General features: G+C 37.7%; 1 protein-coding gene and 1 long non-coding RNA gene across 3 annotated transcripts in view; one reads left to right on the top strand and one right to left on the bottom strand.

Moving 5' to 3' along the window:
• The first annotated feature begins 3,305 nt into the window (after nucleotides 1-3,305).
• PDGFRB (platelet derived growth factor receptor beta) overlaps nucleotides 3,306-21,651 on the top strand; it is a 102,637-nt gene continuing 84,291 nt past the window's right edge. Inside the window, exons 1-2 of one of the 2 annotated variants that reach the window (XM_032208652.1) lie at nucleotides 3,306-6,380; nucleotides 13,216-13,308. The gene's annotated coding sequence lies outside the window, so the exon portion shown is untranslated. The remainder of the gene's footprint in view (nucleotides 6,381-13,215; nucleotides 13,309-21,651) is intronic. The other variant, XM_032208653.1, reaches the window with a different exon arrangement.
• On the bottom strand, nucleotides 14,395-18,447 carry LOC116502747. Its single transcript, XR_004254586.1, has 2 exons — nucleotides 18,345-18,447; nucleotides 14,395-15,390 (listed from the first exon to the last, which is right to left on the bottom strand). It is a non-coding gene; the product is annotated as an uncharacterized LOC116502747 (long non-coding RNA).

Below are 21,651 nucleotides of genomic sequence, written 5' to 3'. Positions count from 1 at the left end.
TAAATAAATTTATATATACAGTCATTTAACAAAAGATGATTCTGGGCAGTGTACAACAATGGAATAAAACAACCTTGGGCTGGTTTTCCTGGAAATATATGGATGAGTGGGGGAAGGGGAGGGAGAGGGAGAGGGAGGGGGAGAGAGAAAAAGCCCTAAAGTCACAACTGTTCTCCCAGGCCTTGAGTTTGTCTCAAGTTGAGGGACCCCTATCAGATTTGTTCAGGGGTGTGGATGTTGCTAGCCACACTTGCCATTAGTTCCTCTCTAAGATCAACACATCTGTATCTGCCTACTAATTGCTGATGTTGGACATTTGGGAGACTTCAAGAACCATAGAGGTCTAAAGCACTATCCCTAAAGTTGTGACATGGTTTTAAATCTATTTTTGCAAAATTCCTAAGAAACACAGCACTGTTATTCTTATATTCTCTAGAGCATTCAGAAAGTCAGAAAATCAGAAAACATTCTAATTCTGAATGAACTCAATGTTCCAATGAGTATTCCTTGCCCAAATTACTCATACGTAAGAAGTACAGCATTCATAACAGGGCTCAAACTGAATTAGCAACACTTACTGGGATCATATTTTCAGCATGAGGCATGAATTCAGGAATGCCTCTTTAAAATGAAGATACTTTTAAGCAAAGTTAAATATCCCAGTCTTATCACTAATTCTTGTCTCAGCCTTCTAAGGAATGAGAGCAGCAAGATATAAAACATACACTATAGAATTCACATCCAACAGACTATTTATCCTTAATGTAAAAATGTGTGCAGTCTAGTCATTTATTTTTGCCTGCTACATACTCAAATCTATACAGAACATAAACAATACAGGAATTCCTTTCAAAAGAAAAAAATACTGTTTAACATCACACAAATTAATGCAACCTTCTTCTACTTGGCACCTCTTTAGATTTCCATCAATCTAGCAAGTATTTCTATAGCTAGAAAAGATGGGAGCTGCAGTCTAATTCATCTGGAGGTGCTGCCTGGGGAAATCTGTTATGAGAAATAAATGACAAAAGAAAGATTCCATATAATGCTGTGCTATTCATTTTCTGATGCAGAGTCTGCAGGTTTTCAGTTCTTAAAGGGGGGAAAATTCAGATGGGAATCCATCGGTATCAGGACTGAGCTATATAGAATGGTTATCCAGAGCCTGGATATGTGATATCTCCAGACATCACTACAGAACTTCCTGTTTCTCTCTGGGCTCCATTTCAGAACGTATTGCCATTATTGCAGATAAAATAAACCATTTGCTCTTTCATCTCAGGACTCATGTTGCACCAATTTCCATACTGATAAAATAGTTCAAGATGATCTAGTTTCAGTGTTCCAAAAGGAGCATATGGAGCCTATAGAAAAGCTTTCTCTCCCCTGGAGCTATTGTTGTTTCGCTGATGTGGCTATTTGAGATGCCATCTAAGCTCAGGAATTAATGTGGCATACAGACTCCAACAATCATTGCATCATTGTAATGCAACCTTCTCCTTCCTTTCAACCTGCAGCTAAATAATCTTAGTTCATCGCAGGTACACCTTATGCGCTGATGAAAGCAACCCTCCAAACTTTGGTAAAGATGTTTACAATTTCCACTTGTGCTTTAAGTTCTCGGGAATTTGCAACATAAAATGTCATCTGCACAAAGCCCAGGTAGTCCTTGTTTAACAACCACTTATTCAGCGGCTGTTTGAAGTTGCAATGGCAGTGAGTAAGTGGTACAACCAGTCTTCAAAATTCTGGATGTTGAAGTACCCTGTGGGTATATAATCATGATCTGGCCACTGGGCAACTAGCTAGCACTTATGACAGTTGCGGCATTCAATGCTCACATAATTCTCATTTCCAACTGCCATTGTGACTGCCAACTGCAATTGCCATTTATGGGAAACTGGCAGGGACCACTACACATTGCATTAAGTTGCTCTTGCTGCTATTTCCCCCTGAGGAGCCCATTATGAGATCCTAGGGAATACCACCCCCACCCTAGCATTCCATGGTCCCCTTACAAGCTTATTTATTCCTGATATATTACTACACATTCCACCAAGTGAATAAATAAACAAATGAATTAACAAATAGTTTGGCTCTAGGGGGTATGGTGTGTAGTAGCTGACCTTACAAGAAGTCTAAGCTATGTGCTTTTGGGGGAGGGAAATGTCAAAAAACTATAAAAACAATTGGAACATGCTCAAAAGCCCTTCCAGGATAAAAGAAATCAGCCAACACTGGCCTAAAGATGAGTCTTTTTAGAGATTAACAAACTCAATTGGCAGAGACTGAAGTTCATTTTGAATTCCATGTATCTTTCAGCTGCTAAATAGAGGACTAGAAGAAAGAAGTGGAGAGTGTCCTGAACAAATTTTTAAGTGCATGAAAGCAGTTGCATTCAGACACACTCATGCAGAAACATCACACTTCATTTGGCCACACTCCATACTACTCACCTGTCTGAAGCCTGCTTGAAAATGGTGCAGGACATAAACTCCCTGAGGGTTTCCCCATCAACTTGCCTGTTGGAAGCCAGCAGGAAGTCACAAGTCAAACTCACTTGAGGTCTTCGAATAAAAACCTGAGATCCTTGCTTAACAGCAGCAATGGGGACTGCCAGGATTGCTTTTGCTAAGCAATGGAGTCACATCACACTGTGCTTTATGGCATGTTGCCTAGCAATGGAAATTCAGTACTATAATTCCAATTACTGTTGTTAAGTGAGGACTACTTGTAGTCTCACAAGTAGTGAGGACTACTTGTAAGTCTGTTCAATCACATAATCTGTGACAGCTCACAAACTCACAATTACAAACTCAGCTTGCTTTAGTCATTCAGGCCAACAAAATTAAGCTTAACAAGGATGCATCCAAGCAAGCATTCAGCAGTTTCTGGAAAACACCAAGTTGATAGAGAGGCCTCCTATTTTATTTAGCTGAACAATTTCTACAGACACCCATTCAACATACAATTCAAGACAGCACTCATCATTAAAGAACAGTATAATAGAACCACATAATAAAAATACAAAGACATGTAAATATAAAAAGCGCTGGGGGGGAAGCAAAATCTTCCAATATGTCATACAAATTCCAGATCCAAACCCTGGGGAGAAAATAATAGGTCTTTAATGCCTTCTGAAAGCTTGGCAGGGTCAGAGCTAACTGGATCCTGGAGGAGGAGGAGAAGAAGGAGGAGAAGGAGGAGGAGGAGGAGGAGGAGGAGGAGGAGGAGGAGGAGGAGCTGTTTTAAAGGTCAGAACAGCAATGGAGAAGATAGGTCTCCTGGGGAATGTAACAAGCTTTGTGTATAGAGCTTGACAACATCAGAGATATTTGGAGATAAGCTGCCCTTGAAGGACTTTATAGATAAGAGCCATCTCTTAAATTACACTCAGAATCAAACTGGTAACCAGTACAACTTTATGCCTATTGCTTCTCTACTAAGCATTGTGTTTTCTCAAATTCCACCTACGCTAGACAAACAAGGCTGCATTGTGCAACTTCTGAACTCAGTAAGTAAATTCTGAGCATAGAATAATGTATTTACTAAATTGCCTGAATATGAATACTGATAAATTAGCCCCTTAGGAATTCAGCCATACTAGTAGATCAATTCATAGTGTAGACATATAACTGCTTAGATGTGAAATCAAGTTGTTGACATTCCAAAAACTGAGTAGATCTTCTAATGATACCAGATTCAATGGTATTAGATATGATAGCTTTCAGTCACATTTATATATGCTATGTTTCAGAGAACATGAAACTGTTTATATCTTTTTTTGTTTGACCCTAAACAGGTTGGCTCAAGATATTTTGCATTTGAAATCAAGGACAAAAGAGCCCTTACTTTATCTCGTGCAGAAGGCAACTGGATTGGCAGTAGAACTGTATTTGAATGACAACAATGAGATAGCATTGAGCAGTGAGATAAAAACTAAAGGTTATAGACTGGGTTTTTTAATTTATTGGTTTAATTTACTGGTGAATATCCAAGGATTCTTAGAGCGTCTAGGGAAGAGTTTATAAAGTATTCATAGCTTAACCCTTTAATGTTTCACTGACATTTTCCAACAATTGGCCCCAAAAAGTTGTCTGAGATTTTTTTAAACATTTCTCAACTTTGAGCAAAACAATTATGAATACAATGCCCATATATTTATAATTCTCTACTTATTTTCCATATTCAAATTATATACATATACATTAAAAGGTATTATATTATTGAACCCCTGGTATCTTAGTTTTTAATACATGTTCTCTGAGCAAAACTCAGCTCTAACTTCACATACATACACAGTTGCTTTTTCTTAGCAATAAAAAGACTTAGTTTGCTATAGTCTTCTTCCAGGATATCCTGTCTTAAGTCCTTGAGATTTCTGGTGGTCTCCCATCCACGTATTAAACATGTTCACCCCTGGCTATCATCCACACTTAAATATGTTCAGTCAGGTACAAATCTGCTTAGGCTGATTATGTATCATCAGGTTGTTAACCCATAGTGAATACACAGATAGTTTTCTATGCAATTTGTTCCTAAAATGGTCCTTCCAAATATGTTCCCCCCCACTAACTGAGTCCATCCACCTTGCTGCTGTTTGTCCTCTTCTGTCTTTCCTTCTGCCCCTTTCCCAACATTAGAGCTTTTTTCCCAGAGACCCATATCTTCACAACATTTCTAAAGTAGGATAATTTATTTTATTTTCTATTTTATTTATTTTATCAAGCATGAATTAGACAACATATATATGCATAAACAAGATTTTGGATACATGTAATGGATACGAATAAAAAGAAAGATTAGGACAAGGGACGGTAGGCACATTGCACATTTGACCCTGGTCATTTGTGTCTTGAGTGAAGGCTCTTGGGATGATTTCTTTCAAGATCCATTTATTTATTTTTTTCAGCTGGCCAGTATTCTCAGGAGTCGACACCAAGCCTTGCAGCAGAATGACTTCTTGAGGAATTTGTTCTGAGCTGAGCTGTCAAAAGACCACAAAACAAAACACATTCTTTTCTTCATGCCTACACTCAAACAACCCACCCACCACCCTATGGCCTTTTGTGTGGGGCCTCCTCAACAGCCCCTATTCGGGGAAGCTATCGACACACAGAAAGCAAACTCTGATTCACATACGCACGTAACCCCCTAGGGACTATGTCAACCAGCCCACGGTTGTGTCCTTCGCAAAAACTTTTTCAACGGCGATCCCTCCCAACAGACAAAGAACAAGGCAGGCCGCTAACTCAAGGTTATCTCCGCCGATAAGCCCTATCACGTCCGCTCTTCCCCCCTCCAGCCCAGACGCCCCTTCCAAGCTTCCCACTCCGCGCCAAGAAGGTGCGAGGGAGGGAAGCGGAGGCGGGGCCGGAGAAGGAGCGAACGGGCGGGCAGCGCTCCTCACATGTGGCGGGAGGCCTCTCTTCTTTAATGAAAACATGAGTCAGCGGCTGGCGTCGGCCGCGGATTTTCTAAACATTTCCTCATATCCTGAGAAAGGGGCGAACCGAGGGAGGAGGGGAAGATGGAGGCTGGTAGGCGAGGCGTGGGGGGGGGGGGGCAGAATCGAAAGCAGGCATCCACATCAGAGAGAGAGAGAGATGGGGTTGAGAAACTCGCAACCCTTAAAAAAGTCCCGTTTTGATGAACCGATCTGCACCATGCACAGAGAGAACGCGCACACACCGATTCGGATGGGGTCGTTCCGCTAAGGAGGATGGGATTCGAACCGTTCGCACCAGCTTTCCTCCAGCTTTCGTCTTCCTCTGACTTTTTTTGACCCGCTTCGGGCTGCAAAGCGCCTTTGGGCTGTTGCGCTTTTCAGTTCCAGTTACTTGAACCTATCCCCCCCCCCCCAACCCGCTAAATTGCCCCTCTCCTCCAGAAAGGAAAAGAATCAAAGGGGTTCCTTTCTTTTTCTTTTTCCTTTTCCATCCTTCCTGTCTCTGTCTGCGAGCGCGATCCAAAAAGTTTGAACCCAAAGTAGGATTAAATCAACAACCGCAAAGCCTCATTCCTGGCAGAGGCTTCTTGTTGATTTTAAAAGAACCGCTGCAGAGCAAAGGCTCGGTTTAGGATCCTGTGACGAATACTCTGGGGGGTAATAAAAAAACAAACCAGAGGCTCTAGCCAGGCAGTGGGCATCCTTCTCCTCCTCCCCCCCCCAGTCCCGCCCCTTCAAGCTTCAGACAACCCTCCCTAGGCATTTTTTTCCCCTTTTCCTTTTTTTTTTTTTTTTGGCAAGACTGCATAACTCAGCTGAAGGACTCGGAGCAGTCGGAGAAACTTCAGAGGAAAGATAAAACGAAGTTTTGGAGGGGAGTCCCAGCAAGTTCTGGGCGCCGTTTGGCGAAAGCCCTTTCTGCTAAGTTAAGGTAAGCCCTTCCGTGGTCTCCTTCGCTTTTAGTTCTTCAGCTCGTTATTTGTTGCACCAGCCTAAAAACAAGTTGCAAATGGAATTTTTTTTAACAGATCCAGATGTGGAGGGTTCAACCATATTTGCTTTTGGGATCAGTTTCCAAAAGGGCAGAACGCAGCATTTGCAAAGATTTAAATGTTTCATTTTCCATCAATTTCTTTCTTTCACTGCTCTCCATCTCAATATAAAGGGGAGTTACAGAGCCCTTGTTTCAGGGGCTGAACTTCAAAAGTCTGAAAGAGAAATGGGGACAAACCTTGCTTGAAAGTAAGATCTTCACTGCCCTAAAGTGAAATTAGGAGATGGGAGTCATTGGGCTGAAGGCTCAGGTTTGTCCCCATTTCTCTTTCAGATTTTTTTCTCCTATTTGTATCCATCCAATGGAATATAGTGGCTAGCATTTGAAACATAAATTGTTTGCAACATCCTAAGGGCTCAAAAAAGAAAGAAAAAAGTCTATTGGTTTGCCTGAGGATGGGAGAAAGCATCTCCCTATGTCCTGTTTATCATCCTTTTTTGTAATAGTTTTAAGATCAGATTTCAAGAGCGCTAATACTGTACTGGTTTTACTTTCATTAGTTAAAGATGAATACCAGGATGTGTGAAAATGGCTTTCTCTCCAGAAAGCCATTTTCACACATCCTGGTATTCATCTTTAACTAATGAAAGTAAAACCAGTACAGTATTAAAAGTGAAAAATGGCTCTCTGGAGAGAAAGCCTAAAAACACTAAAAGTGTGAAAAGGGATGATATGATATTCTGTTATCACAATATTGCTGACCCATTGAAAGAAGAAAAAACTTTTAGCATAGTTGCTACTACAACAACATCTCCTGCAAAGATAGAAATGGCTAGTTATCCTTTCCCATGCTTCAGGCATCTTCTGTATCACCTGCTACTTAATTTTTCTCCTTTTATAGACAGTGCTGGCATTTATGCCACAAGAAAAATAAATTGAATTCAAAACTTTCTGAGCAGGGGAGGTCCTAGCTACAAGTTCAAAATACTCCAGTTCGAGTTCATGACCATTTTTCTGACTTTTCTGTCATATCCTTATGCTGTTTTGACCAATTTGCAAGTATCTGAAACTTGAAACATCCCCATTGCAAGATCCAAAGCCCCCATTCTGAACACAAATTAGAACAATTGAGCATGAAACACTTCTGGAATGGCTGGAACAGTATTGGGATGCTTCCAGTAATGCTGGAACAACCTGTCTCGAATTTGAAGCAAGTATTGTGAGCTCAGAAGAGCTCATTTAGAACTTTTCTATTACTTGACCTATGAACTCAGAGTGGGTATTTCATCACACCAGTATTTCTCACAGTGTGTAGTACATTCAGTGCATGTGTGTTTGTAGGGCATCTTCTTAACCACTCTCGTGAAAAGAACACAAGCTACTTGCTGCAAATCCTGATTTCAGTTTCAAAAATTAACTTCCTGGGTGGTCTTTGAGAAAAACAACCTCATTTCAAATCCAGTTAGTGATACAGCAAAATTAACTAGTCTATAGAATGCCATGATGACAGTGCTAATATATTTAATATTCAGCCATCTAGATTAAAGTGAATAGGTAACTAAAATACAGCTATGAGGCAGGAGCATAAATCCCATAGCTGTTTATTTGAACTTCCTTTTGTTTATTTGAAAGAAACACAATTGTAACATAGGCTTGATTTCTTGCTACTAAAATAAATGTTATCCTTTTAGTGCCACCATATTTTATAATGTTCCTTTTTTGGGAGGGAAGGTTTTAACTAAACAATGTCATAAATGTTAATTTTATAATATTAATGTTTCAAAATGTCTAGTATTTATTCCCAATAATGCGAATTTATGACTGAAAGTTATTAGCTGGTGTTGATCTTATTATGCATTGAGTTCTTTCCAAGAATCTAGAATATTGAAATGTATCAACATAGTATATGTGCAGATCCAAGCAATATGGCCTTTTGCAATTGACAGAAATTTTTCAATGTACAGGTTTTCCATGTGCCATCCACTAGTATTGATGTAGCATGGCCAGTTTATACCATAATCTTTCAATTTCTATTTTCAGATCTTGATACTTTATTATCTTTTCCAATTCTTTGTCTTTATTTTTACTGTCCCCTAGAATTGCCACATCAATTATCCACACTTTCTTTCAACTGTAGTTATATCTGGTGTGTGATGAGCCAAGATTTTATCAGTCTGTATTCATAAAACCTACAATATTTTAACATTATTATTATTACTTATTTTAATCATTAAAACATGAAAGTCAACTGAACATTTAAAATGTGTCACAAATATTATTGACTGTCACTGATGATTGATATGGGTTGCTGCCGGCATTCTAGGTATCAACCCAGTACTTTCTTAAGATGTACAATGTTCTGAGTAGCACATTTTTTTGCAGTTCCACTGGTGTTATTGCAAAAACTGCAATTTCTTGATGTTTTTTATAAAAATCTTGGACATGGTACCAAGTGCCCCAATGACAGTGGATATCACTGTTACATGTTTCATCCATAATGACGTAGTTTTGATGGCCAGGTCATGACATTCCATGATTTTTTTCCCCAGTTCTTTTCTTTGACTCTTGTGTCTCCTGGTACAGCAATATCAATAAATTGTATGCTTTGGTTTTTCATTTTTGATGACTTTTTCCACATTATATGGAATAATAATAATAATAATAATAATAATAATAATAATAATAATGAGGAGGAGGTGGTGGTGGAAGTGGTGGTTCTTGGTTGATACCTAGGACACTGGCAGCAACCTGTATCAACCATTAGCACCAGTCAGTGGTATTTGTGATGCATTTTTGAATGTTTAGTTGACTGAGTTTCATGTTTAAGGAATAAAGTTAATAATAATAATAATAATAATAATAATAATAACAACAATAATAATTTGAAACTCTATGGAAAGTCAGAAATAGAAATCCAATCATTGACAAACACAGTCCGAGTATTCAGCACCGATATTTCAATGCAGTTTGGCATGGAAAAATGTGCCACTGTATCCATAAAAAGGAGCAAAATCACTGCATGTGAGGGAATTGAAATGCCCAATGGCCAATTAATTAAATGCAAAGAAAATGAAGCCTACAAATACTTAGGCATTCTGCAGTTGGATAACATCAAGCATGGAGAAGTAAAAACTATTGTCAGGCGAGAGTACACCAACAGAGTTCGGAAAATTTTGAAATCTAAATTGAATGGTGGAAATACAATCAAGGCCATAAATACCTGGGCAATACCAGTTATAAGATACACAGCTGGTATAGTTAACTGGACACAAGCTGATTTGGACATTTTGGACCGAAAAACCAGGAAACTAATGACAATGCACTACAGTTTACATCCACGTGGTGATACTGATAGACTATATCTGCCCCGAAAATCAGGTGGGAGAGGATTATTACAAGTGAAGCAAACAGTTGAAGAAGAAAAACATGCACTGGCTGATTATTTAAAAGAAAGTCAAGAATGTCTATTAATCGAAGTAAAGAACAAAAATCTACTGAAGGCCCAACAGACGAAACAACAATACAGAAAAGATGTGATAAAATCAAGAATGGAGAGTTGGCAGAACAAAGCACTCTATGGCCAATTTCTGGAAAAATAAAAGATAAAGTGGACAGTGAACAAACTTGGTTATGGTTAACAACAGGTACCTTAAAGAAAGAAACAGAGTCACTAATCCTGGCTGCGCAAGAACAAGCTATCCGCACAAATGCCATTAAGGCCAAAATCGAAAAATCCTCTGATGATGCCAAATGCAGACTTTGTAAAGAAGCTGATGAAACTGTTGATCACATACTCAGCTGCTGTAAAAAAATCACGCAGACTGATTATAAATTGCGGCACAATTCAGTAGCACAAATAATCCATTGGAATTTGTGCAAAAATTATAATATTAAAACAGCAACAAACTGGTGGAAACATCAGTCTGAAAAAGTCACCGAAAATCAGATGGTCAAGATCTTGTGGGATTTCCGTATACAAACCGACAAAATACTGGCACATAATACACCAGACATCACACTGGTTGAGAAAAATAAGGTCACAATCATAGACATCGCAATACCAGGTGATAGCAGGGTCGCCGAGAAGGAACATGAAAAAATGGCAAGATACCAGGACTTAAAAATCGAAATTCAACGACTATGGCACAAACCAGCAGTGATAATTCCAGTGGTAATTGTCACACTGGGTGCTATACCAAAAGCACTGGAATTACATTTAAAACAGTTAAAAATTGACAAAATCACCATCAGTCAAATGCAAAAAGCCGCACTGCTTGGATCTGCAGGCATATTACGAAAATACGTTACGACGTCCTAGGCCCCTGGGTGGGGCCCGACTAGTAACCAATGCCAAATCCGGCGAAACAACTGGCCGCTGTGATACAATTTTGTTGTTGCAAATAATAACAATAATGATAATAATAATATTGGCAGCTCAACTGCAGTTAGAGTTTGATGACTTCTCGTAATGCATTTTAGGTCGTTTAACTCTCCTCTGCTTTTCTACAGTTTTTCTTTGAAGTGTACTCAACTCTGGGTCCTTCGAGAAAACAACAAGCACATCCTGAGTGCCAGAACCCTGCAGAGAATATTCCCTGAGCCCAGGGCTCCTTGCCTAGACTGAATTTGGTATTTTTTATTCTTCCAGCTAGGCTTCATTCTGAAGAAACATGGAGACATTTAGACTACTGCCCAGCCAAGGAAGCAAATGCAGGAGGGATACGTTCCCTTTCCATTTCCATTCTCCCATTGCTGCTGTGGCAGCTACTTCTGAACTGCAAGGCTCAGTGCCTGGTCTTATTTTCTGCTTCTAAGCAGTGGATACTGGTTAATCTGTTAGCTCAGCTATCTTTTCTGCCTACCTGAATTGCGCAAATGCAGCCATAAAGTTGAATAGAAAATGACATGTCCCTCCCCCCCCCCAAAAAAAAAGTACTGAACAGAGTAGGAGTGGAATGCACTATGTGCATTTGCGAATGCATTGGAATTACGAAAAAAGCAAAGGGCTTAGGCTATTTATTTCCCAGTCCTCAGAATCAAAAGATATTTTCTAGGAAAAAGTTGAATATTTGCATTAGAAGATCAGCAACTTCACATTTGTTTTTACTGTATTAAAATCCAAGAATCCACCCAGTATCCTTGAGTGGATATTTTCTGGACCCAATGATTTATTTAGTCATGATTTGTCCTGAAGGCCTATGATTTCATCTGGTAACATCTGTTTGCAGTACTATCTTACATTTTCCAATTCCATTTCTTTCTGTAACATATCTGTTGTCTGATAGAATGCCAACTCTCCCAACTTTTCTTACTTCAAATGTATTGTAAAACATTCCGTTTGGTTGCAACTTCTTACTGTAAGTAGCAGCTTCTAACGAACATTGCTTGAATGTGAGCAAAGAGCTTGGCTGTATTGGTTGGATCTGGATAAACCTTAAGACCATTAGGAACACATATGGGAAACTGGAAAAAAAAAAACATTGGAAAAAGGCAATGGCAAATGACTTCCACATTGCTTCCACCAATTACATGGATGGATCACTATACTGTAAACTGTAAACACCAGGATCTAAACTTGAAACAAGAAAGTCTCTAATCGTAGTTTTAGCTTCAATATACAGTATTCTAGTTACCTTGTATGATGACATTTTTTAAAATACTGAGATCTCTAAGCATTCTGAAGACTTAGACCTCTGCTTTTCCTTTTAATTTGTATTAATTTTTTAAAAAAAAACATTTACCATTTTGAGAAATTTGTTCTTTTTAAATCAAATGTTCTGATACTAGTCTTTTTTTCCCTCCTGGTGCACATTTTCACAGGAATTACATTGTAGTCACTATTTCCAATTGGTTTATTAGTCTCTGTGTTCATTGCTTAATTTGGTAATAGACCAGCATAAAGCAACATAGCAATCATTCTAAAATAGAAATAAAACATCATACTGAAATAATACAAAAGTAGAAAATAAGAATTATTGACATAAAATTTTAAAGCATATGGATTAAGGTCAGATAGAAACCTATAGAATTAAAATCTACAGAAGTAATAGAATCTATAAGACCCTATGAGAATGTAAAATTAACAGGTACGAGGCTCAATACAAGTTTGGATAACTTTACATTCTCCTAGGTCTTACTACTACTACTTGTATAGATTGTAATCCTACTACTACTTGTATAGATCCTACTACTTGTATAGATTGTAATCTGTAGAATTATTGGTGTAGAATTGCGAAGTATATGGATTATGATCCAACCAACTACAGCAAGAAAATAGCAAGATAAAATGGGTATAAAGTAGACGGGATTATAAGATATATTGAATCATGGCAACCTAGCCAAAGTTCAGCATCACTTCCCTTGGAGGAGCTATTTATGTTTGATCATAGCTCTGACACAAAACTAAGCTATACTATATAAAATATCTGCCTTCTGGTCAGTTAGCAGAAGACTAAGGTAATTAGACTCCAACCTGCCTGGGTATCATATGATAAATGGGGAAATATACATTATAAATGTCTTGTAAATTTCTATTAAAAAGACAGCAATATCACGTGACCCATGTTTTCAATTTCCCCTTCACTGTAGAGACAGAGGAAATAGAGGTAGGAGCAACTCTTTAGCTATGTTACAGAATCCATCTTTCAAAAGAACAGAGGGGCAGCAGGCAAGTGTAAAATATCTTCTTGTGGTTTGAAGGATAGTATTGTACAGGTAATGTGCAATAGCACATTTTTGTGAATTCGCTAAATTAATATTGATCATTTTGCAGGGCCATATATCTGGCATATTGCTTGAAAGATGCTTTGGCCTAATCAGTTCCATTGAAATCAATACAGCAGAGAAAACTCTACAGTGCCTTAAGGTAACACCAAGTAGTTTCCACACAAAGTGTAAAACAGATTATACAACCGGGGAGTGGGGTGGGGGGACACACACAACATCTAATGGTTCTAAATTCTTATCTTTGTAAGTTTTAAGACAGCTGCATTATATTTTGGCCTCAAATGCTTTTATTCCACTAGATAGGTGGATAGATTCTACCATACAGAAAAATATTAGTATGGCAACTATACTTCTGACCTCTTATAGAGATTGAGTTTGGGACCTTCACAAGCCAGTGTAGAAAACAAGCTTGAGATATTTCAAGGTCTGAACCTATTCATTGTTATTCCCTTTTCCTTGTCTCCTATAATTCTGTCTACAATTTTTGAAACAAGCATGATTTTTAATTTTTGCTAATTAATAATTAAATAGTTTGTGCACTTGACTTAGGGCTCTGTTCAAGCCAATGGGTGAAATAAAAGATAAAGGCTGCATTATCTGAATATAAAAATAGTACAGTAGGTCTACCAGCTAGGTTTGGAGGATGATGCTCTAAATTTTGTGAGACTTGCTACCATATAATTAATAAATTAGTCCATGTATATGAGAGAGAAACCTAGATACTAAAGATTTATATGGCTGCTTTTGTTCTGGTCAGCTGGTTGATTGTTTTAGGTCACCAAATATGTGGGAATTAAAATATCAGCCAGAAAACTTAAAATTCTAGACCATCATTTATGAAAATGAACTTCTAGCCACTCTACATAGCCCTTCAACATTTTAGATCTCCAAGTATCAAGAATGCTGGAATTTGAAGAAAATTGTCTTCTAGGCAATACTTCCTGCCTGGAAAAAAAATATAAATTATTATTAACAGTTTGACACAGTATTTGCACTAGTTGGGACACCACATATTCTAAGAAGCATTAATTGATCTGAGAGTAAGAACAATTGTGAGGCATATAAAATATATGTAGTAAAACTTGTATTGAGTAGAAAAAACCCTGTGCATTGCTTTACCTAACTGTTGCCATGGATTGTGGTAACTAAATTCTAATTCTGTATCTTGTTTTGGATATTCAGCTTTCTTTTGGCTTGTAACTTGATTGATGTTCTCTCTGTCCTGGAAGAAAATCTCAAAATTCTGAAGTTAGAAAACCAAAAGAAGTATGACCTTGAAGTTGACAGAAGCAGGAAGTGGTAGTTCCAAAGAGAAAATTCTCTTGGATGGAGAAAAAAAAAGCTTCCTTTTTCTGAGTGAAATTCTTGTGCTAACCTGATATCACAGAAAATAAGGGTAGCAGAGAATATAGGCTTAAGTGTTAGAAAACTCAAGACACTGGAGTTTTTCTTCAAGACTTCAACGTTTCTGGAAATTTTACTTCTCTAGTCCTGAGTCTGGCATTTATTGAGGAATGTTACAGTTTGGACAGCTGTCAGAGCCCCTTACTCTTCTTTTATTTGGTGTGATCCCACTTGCATTTTCCTACTGCTGTTCTGTTGAAAGCCCAACATTAATTTTGCCTGGGTTCAGCTTTAACCTCTAGCCTTTTGTTGGTATGCCTGACCTAGTGCCTGACCTCTATGGTATTCTCCACTGACCTCTTCTGTTCTTTCTCTAGCTCTAAACCTATTTCCAGCTTTAGTATGACAAAGTAGTAAAGCTAACGTGCAGTGGGACATGTGCAAGCATCCTGTATCAGGCAATCAGAACTGTCAGCTCCTTGCAGTTACTGTCACTAAACAAGACAGGAGGTCTGGTACATTAACCACCTCCCGTTAATCTCAGGGTTCTGATTGCAGATGGCACAATTCATCTACTTAAAAGGATGATCTTCATCTATAGCAGCTTATGTGCAATTCTTCCAGGAAGATTCTTGGGTTGTGACTACAATGTTTAAAGTTCGGAAACCACCTCTAGCATCACAATTTTAGGGTTGGTCACATAGCCAGCCAAATGTTTAGACTGGATTTGGCATTTCCCCCCTTCCTATCCAGTCTTTCCCAAGGGCCTGGGGTAGGCAGATTTATGATGGTGAGGATGACGATTGGTCACACAGTCAGCACAATGCTTAGGCTGGAGTTGGCATTTTCATCCACTGATTGAATCCTTCCCAAAGATCTGGAAGAGGCAAATGATGTTGTGTGAAAAGTACTGGATGTAAGCTGCTTTATGCAAAGCAATTGACAGCAATTGACAGCATCTGTCAATTTTGCAATTGACAGATGCTGATTTTTTTAAAATTATGGTTAGTCACGCAGCCAAATGTTCAGACTGGATTTTACATTTTTAAACCGACTCCACATCAAGTCCTTCCCAAGGACTTGAAATAGGAAGATATTTTATGGTATTAGGGGTATTCTCACAGGATAATTTCACCTTTTTATGTATAACTCAAGATGGCAAACATACCTAATACAAGCAGTCTTGCTTAGTAACTGTTGTCATTTAGCTATCATTCATACTTGCAACAGTGATGAAAAATAACTTTGCAACCAATGCTCATATTTATGACCTTTTCAAGTCTATAAAGCAAAGTATTAGCTGAAGTAAGATCATTAACATGGCCATGCTTTCATTTAACAAGCACTTTGCTTAAGGACTGAGTTGACAGGCCCAATTATGATTGCTAAATGAGGACTACCTATATTCCTGCCTCCTGTTTTCCTTACCATAACCCTGTGAGATAAGTTTCTTTTATTACTTCTTGACTCTTGTTTAAAAGAACACATAAATTAATAGATACCCTTTATTGTTAGTATGAGTCTATGACCTGAGAATTGTGATTTGAATCATTTAGTTCTGTTACAGTTCAGGACGTATGTTCTCATTTTGGATGCAAAATTAAAGTTTGTTCTAACTTTCAAATTGTTCTAGCCTGGCTTACTCTGGTAAATAAAGACATAACAAATGATGCTGGGAATTGTGTTTGTTTGTATAAACAAAAAGAGTAGAAATCCCTTTCAAATATATGAAAGGAATGCATGTGTTGTTTCTTGGCATTTGTACTTAAATAAATCTGCAGGGACCTTTCTAAACAAATGAGTAATAGAGCATAATTAATTTTCTGATCAATTATGCATTATTCTGATATTGCTTGTATTCTCTGAATATATTAATATTACTTTAGAAGAAACCATGGGTATACCCTCTGTTTCAAGAATGGACACTCGTATTTCTAAGCTTATTAATATCCCTTTGGTATTCTACCGATCAGTTGCTACTGGAATGTGAAATTGCCAAAGTTAACTTGCACACAAAAAAATGTGTGGCTTTGTTTAGATATTTGATTCCTACTTACTGTTTATACAAATATTTGTTTTTTTTTAATTGTAAGGGGGCAGGAAGTCTAGACTAGCCAATTCAAATAGATGAAGGGGGGGGGAGCAACAAGTAGATCATAGATAATTGAACTTAAAAAGCAGCTCATAAGAAGGAACTATCTTTACAGGAACAAAGGGTTTTCATGCTGTCAGATAAAACTGCATGAGAGCTGTGAGCCATCATCTTTTATTAAAAGGAAATGTTTTTGTAAGCAAGGCATGCAAAAAAAAAAAAACTAAGGTACCAACATGCCATTGAGATGTAGGAGGGAGGGATCCCTTCCTCTTCATTCTTGATTACAATCCTTTCAATCTCTTTTGTCCCTGTTATAAGGACTAAGCTAAGAACAGATTCAGCCAGCCTTCAATGTTCCTTAAAAACTCATTGGGTGAAGTGGAAGAAAAAAAAAGCATATTAAGTTAAATCAGGAAAAGAAGAGAATGTCAGGAACACAAGGGTCTACTCTTTCATATTCCCAGCAGTAAGAATAATTTCCTTTCCCACTGAGGTCTTTTGACTTTTACAGAGATTGGCTTGTTTTTAGAAAGAATGAAAGATTTTTTTAAAAAACTAGCAGAAATAAAATGAAAGCTAAGGCAGTAGGATTTCTGCAAGTCTTAGTGGGTAGTTCTTTTGCAATAACGAAACAAAGAAATGCTTCAACTCATTCCCAGAACACTGCCTTTAGTGTGAATGCATTAAAAGCCTATGTGATAGCTCTGTATCACAGCAGTGACAAAGCATCTCATGGTACCATAATTAATAAAATGGTAAATATATACAGGAGTTATCTAACTCTATCTACAATCCTTAAGATTCATAAATCATCCAGTAATAAATGTCACAAATGCCACAGAACATGAAATGACATGAAACAGGAGGAACATTTTACTTTATGTGGTGACAAGTAGAAAAGTCCTGTAAAGACAAACATGGTGCAATACAGAACATTTTGCAAATCAAATTTGAAATGAAACCATATTTTTTTCTTATTACATAGAATCCGGGGGGGGGGGGGGTGTCCCACAAGAAATATATGCTCACAGCAGCAAGAACATATTTTTCCTAGCACTGGAAGAAAGATACAATTCTGAAAATATCTGTTTGGAAACTTTAACTTGGAGAGAATATAGGAGAATTAAACTGGAAGAATATGGCAAAGAACAGCCAGAAATAGGGAATGACAAAAAAATTTCTGGGAACATACATGGGCATATTTATTGAGATTTTTGTTATTCAATTATCTAATATAGGATAGGAAGGTTGATAAGGTTTCTCCTTACTGGCTTAGTATATACACAATATGGATCACTGTGATTTTCCTCCTGTTATGACAAATTTTATACATTTTGTATTTTTAATCCGATGGTATTAAAATTCTCAGGGGCAGGGGAGAAACCTGGACATTGTATGCCTTCAGCTAATTTTCATTCTCAGTAATCTATATATAGTTCAGACCAGTGATGGGTTGCTAAACTTATTACCAGTTCAGGCATGCTCCTGCCTGCTCAGAAGCCTCCGGGTGGGTGGGCAGACCCTCCCGCCGCCACTACTACCTCTTCAGCCAATCCGGGATAAACCGGCAGCAACCCACCTCTGGTTCAGACGCTGTGGTGGGATTCAATTTTTTTTTTACTACCGGTTCTGTGGGCATGGCTTTGTGGTCATGGTGTGGCTTTGATGGTGCGGCTTTGTGGGCATGGCAGGGGAAGGATATTGCAAAATCCCCATTCCCTCCCCACCCCACTAACCTGCTTTCCAGCTCCGTTCTCCTATTCAGGGCAACAAAAGAAGATCAACTGGGAGACAGCGAGGGTGGGGCCAGACTATTTGCCGGTTCCCTGTTCTCCAGAACCTGTCAGAACTGGCTGAATACCACTGCTGGCTCAGAGTTTTATATCGAGCTCTGATATTTGGAGAATGAACAGTTAATGTTCTGGCTTCTCCAGCTTGAAAGAATTTTTCTCCTAGTTTCAACTATGTGTTGGAAAATGCCCAAGTCTGCAGTTCTTTAGAAAGTAGAATATTTAAAAAAAAAAATGGATCCACAAGCCTCAAAGAAATGAAAATTTATCTTATAGCTTGTCCAAGGCAAGAGAGAAAGATAAATAATGCCACAAAACTGAGGTGGCGTCTAGTTTACAAAGAGAGAAACACCATCTTTAGAATGGAGGCTCGAGATTATTTGTTTTTTCCTGGCCCTGATTCTGAGTAAACCACAAGCAAACATATTTTCAGTATACTTTCAGCATAAATAAGACAATGAGACTTGCCAGTAAAAGCAATTCAAACATGAATGTAGCAATTTAATTGGTGCCAATTACTGTGTCTTGGTAATGTTGAGAATTCAGCCACAACTCCTTAAAATCCTGCATGTCCAAGAAAGTGGTAGTACTGGAAAAGCGATACAAATGGATTAGTTTGATGTGTTGGGAATCTATTGCCTGTTTGGGTTTCCTGTAAGTGTGTGAGATTTACACACGTTACATTTTGTCACTTATTGAAAGCATCAGCAACTTCTTAATGATTATTTGTATTTTAGGATCACCTTCTTATGAGGTATCAGCATTTCTCTTCCTGTGTAACTAAATGTGATTTTTATTTGAACTTATCTGATATAATGTATTAGGATTTTATGTTTTACTTTAGTTTTTTTTTTAATGTCTATGCAAGTACTGCGTCCTTATATGCAGATTTGATTTGCACACTTATTGCTCAAAGAGAGGAACATTCAAATGTGCACAAGATATTTTAACTCGCATGCTAGTATTACTTGTCCCCTCGTTTTTATTGCTTCCCAGTCTTAATCTCCATATCTTTCCTTCTGGTTTTTATATCAATTTATCAATGCAAGTTATGACCTGCACTTTCGCGTAACTCTTCTTAGCTTACTCAGTGGATTTAAGTCATTGAGTTCATGGTTCGAGCAAACTGATGTAATTCACGGAGTGATCCAGAAAATAAGAGTTCCTGTACAATATCAGGAGGGGAAGCTTCAATGCCTCAGCTTAGTTATGATCTGATTCGGCTGATATTAGGGAGGAAACACATAATTGACCTATCATGAAGCATTGCAGCATGCAAACTGGGAGGAGCTATTTGGTTTGCAGCCATACAGGTTGAAATACTGAAGTTGTATCCAGATCTTCTGATGCACCAAACTACTTCGCAAATTAATGAAGTTTTCCCATCAACTTAATAATATTATTGAGTCTCTTCATACTTCCCCTTTTCAGCTCCCCATCGATTTTGTTGCTGTAATGTGATTTTCTTGCTCTGATTTGTTTAATACAAGTTTTGGGTCTACATTAAGATGGTATATCAGTATAGGTACTGAATAGTTCAGTTGCTTACTTTTTCATATATTTTTATGCTGAATTTTCAACTGTGATATCTGTCAAGCGTAAGCAACCAGAACAATTCCAGAATGATAAAATGGGGATTTTTGTAATTGTTGGTGACCAGTTTACAAAAACCTCGCCAGATTGTCTGCCTTCCCTTGGTAAACGACAGATATAAACCTAGACTTCAAACATTTTCTCCCTAAATCGACTCTAAACTGGAAAATCTTTTAACTCATCCATTTCCAATTGGGGCCTCTTCTCCTTCAGCCAGTGGTTCCCTCATACTTTCCCCATCCCACCCACCCACTCACAAAAAAAACCCACACTGGATAAAATCAGACATAGATAATGTGTCAAGCAAAAAAATCTGAAAATGTTAATCAAAATAATAAGGCAAATGAATAAAAATATATTTTAATATTGGTCAACAAAAATGTCTTCCATGGAAGAGGTTTAAGCATTTTCAAGCAAAGTGATTGGAATAAACAATGTGAACATTCTTGTTTCAAGCATAATAGACTTCACTTTATGATGAATAAAAACACAAAGATGACCAAATAGGAATGAAGGCTTATTCGTATAACTTGAAATTTGTAATTAGTACCAGATACATGGATACTATTTTAGCACTGTGAACTGTGTATGTATAAACTAGTGATTCCTGCAATTTGGTGGTGATTGGCATGTTTGGATGACATCTTAGGTTGTTTCTTCAAGATGACTGCCAAGAGGAATATGACTAGTTGTAAGGCACTGATTTACTAGAATGTTCCTTGCTAACCACTTTCCGCTCCCAGCATGCTCCATGTTACCTATAAAAAAATATCAATTTTCTGGGCAGGTGGGCATAGTCTAAAATAAGACTGCCCATCCTTCTTATTTTTCTAAAGAGAATTATTTTCTAAGAAAATAAAACTTCATTTTTGTAAGGTCCACTTAGAATCTAGAGGCACTACTAAAAAATAAAGTAGGGCACTGATGTTACTCAAGATTTGTTTTTAAATGTAGGAAATTGAATAGTACCTTAGGTTGTGAGGTGAAAGAATTGCCCACAGATCTAAATCTTGAATTTCTGGAAAAAAGTCAAAGATAAATCAACTTTATAAAGTACTGAAAATATAGTTCGTTTGAATTCTGAATCTAGGAATCCTACTAAGTTCTGGCATGCATCTAGGGTACAGAAAGTTCTTTGCCCCCCCCCCCCAAAAAGCATTTAATATTCAATCTTAATGGGTATTTCTATTAACCTTCTATTAGTGTGTTTATATTGTTCATGTTCTGCATGTCTGAAACAATGGTTCGTTTTTCATTTGATTAATAATATAAAGAGCAAGGCATCTTGTCTTACCACTGTACATGCCTTCAATGAGAAAACACTGAACATGATTCTTCTAGAACAACCTTCCCCAACCCAGTATTCTCCAGATGCAGGCTGATGAGTTTGTGGAGTTGCCATTTCAACACACCTGGAAAATGCCAGGTTGAAGAAGACTGTTTATGACATGAAATTGATAAAAGGGCATTCCTATTAAAATCAAACCTTAGAAGATCTCATATGCAAATAACACGAAGTAACAACTTATTCCAAAATAAAATACGTTTTTTAAAAGTGCTTTTAAAATGTTGGAGTTTTTCTTTTTTAAGTGTTAGAAGAAAAATCACCTGGCCAGTACTTTTCACCTCCAAAAGTGTTTGGAGGGAACTGGAAGGATAA

Source organism: Thamnophis elegans, chromosome 2, assembly GCF_009769535.1.
Source record: "Thamnophis elegans isolate rThaEle1 chromosome 2, rThaEle1.pri, whole genome shotgun sequence".
NCBI classification, from domain to species: Eukaryota; Metazoa; Chordata; class Lepidosauria; order Squamata; family Colubridae; genus Thamnophis; species Thamnophis elegans.
Note: the sequence above shows the minus strand (reverse complement) of the source record. Positions and strands in the feature narration are given on the sequence as shown.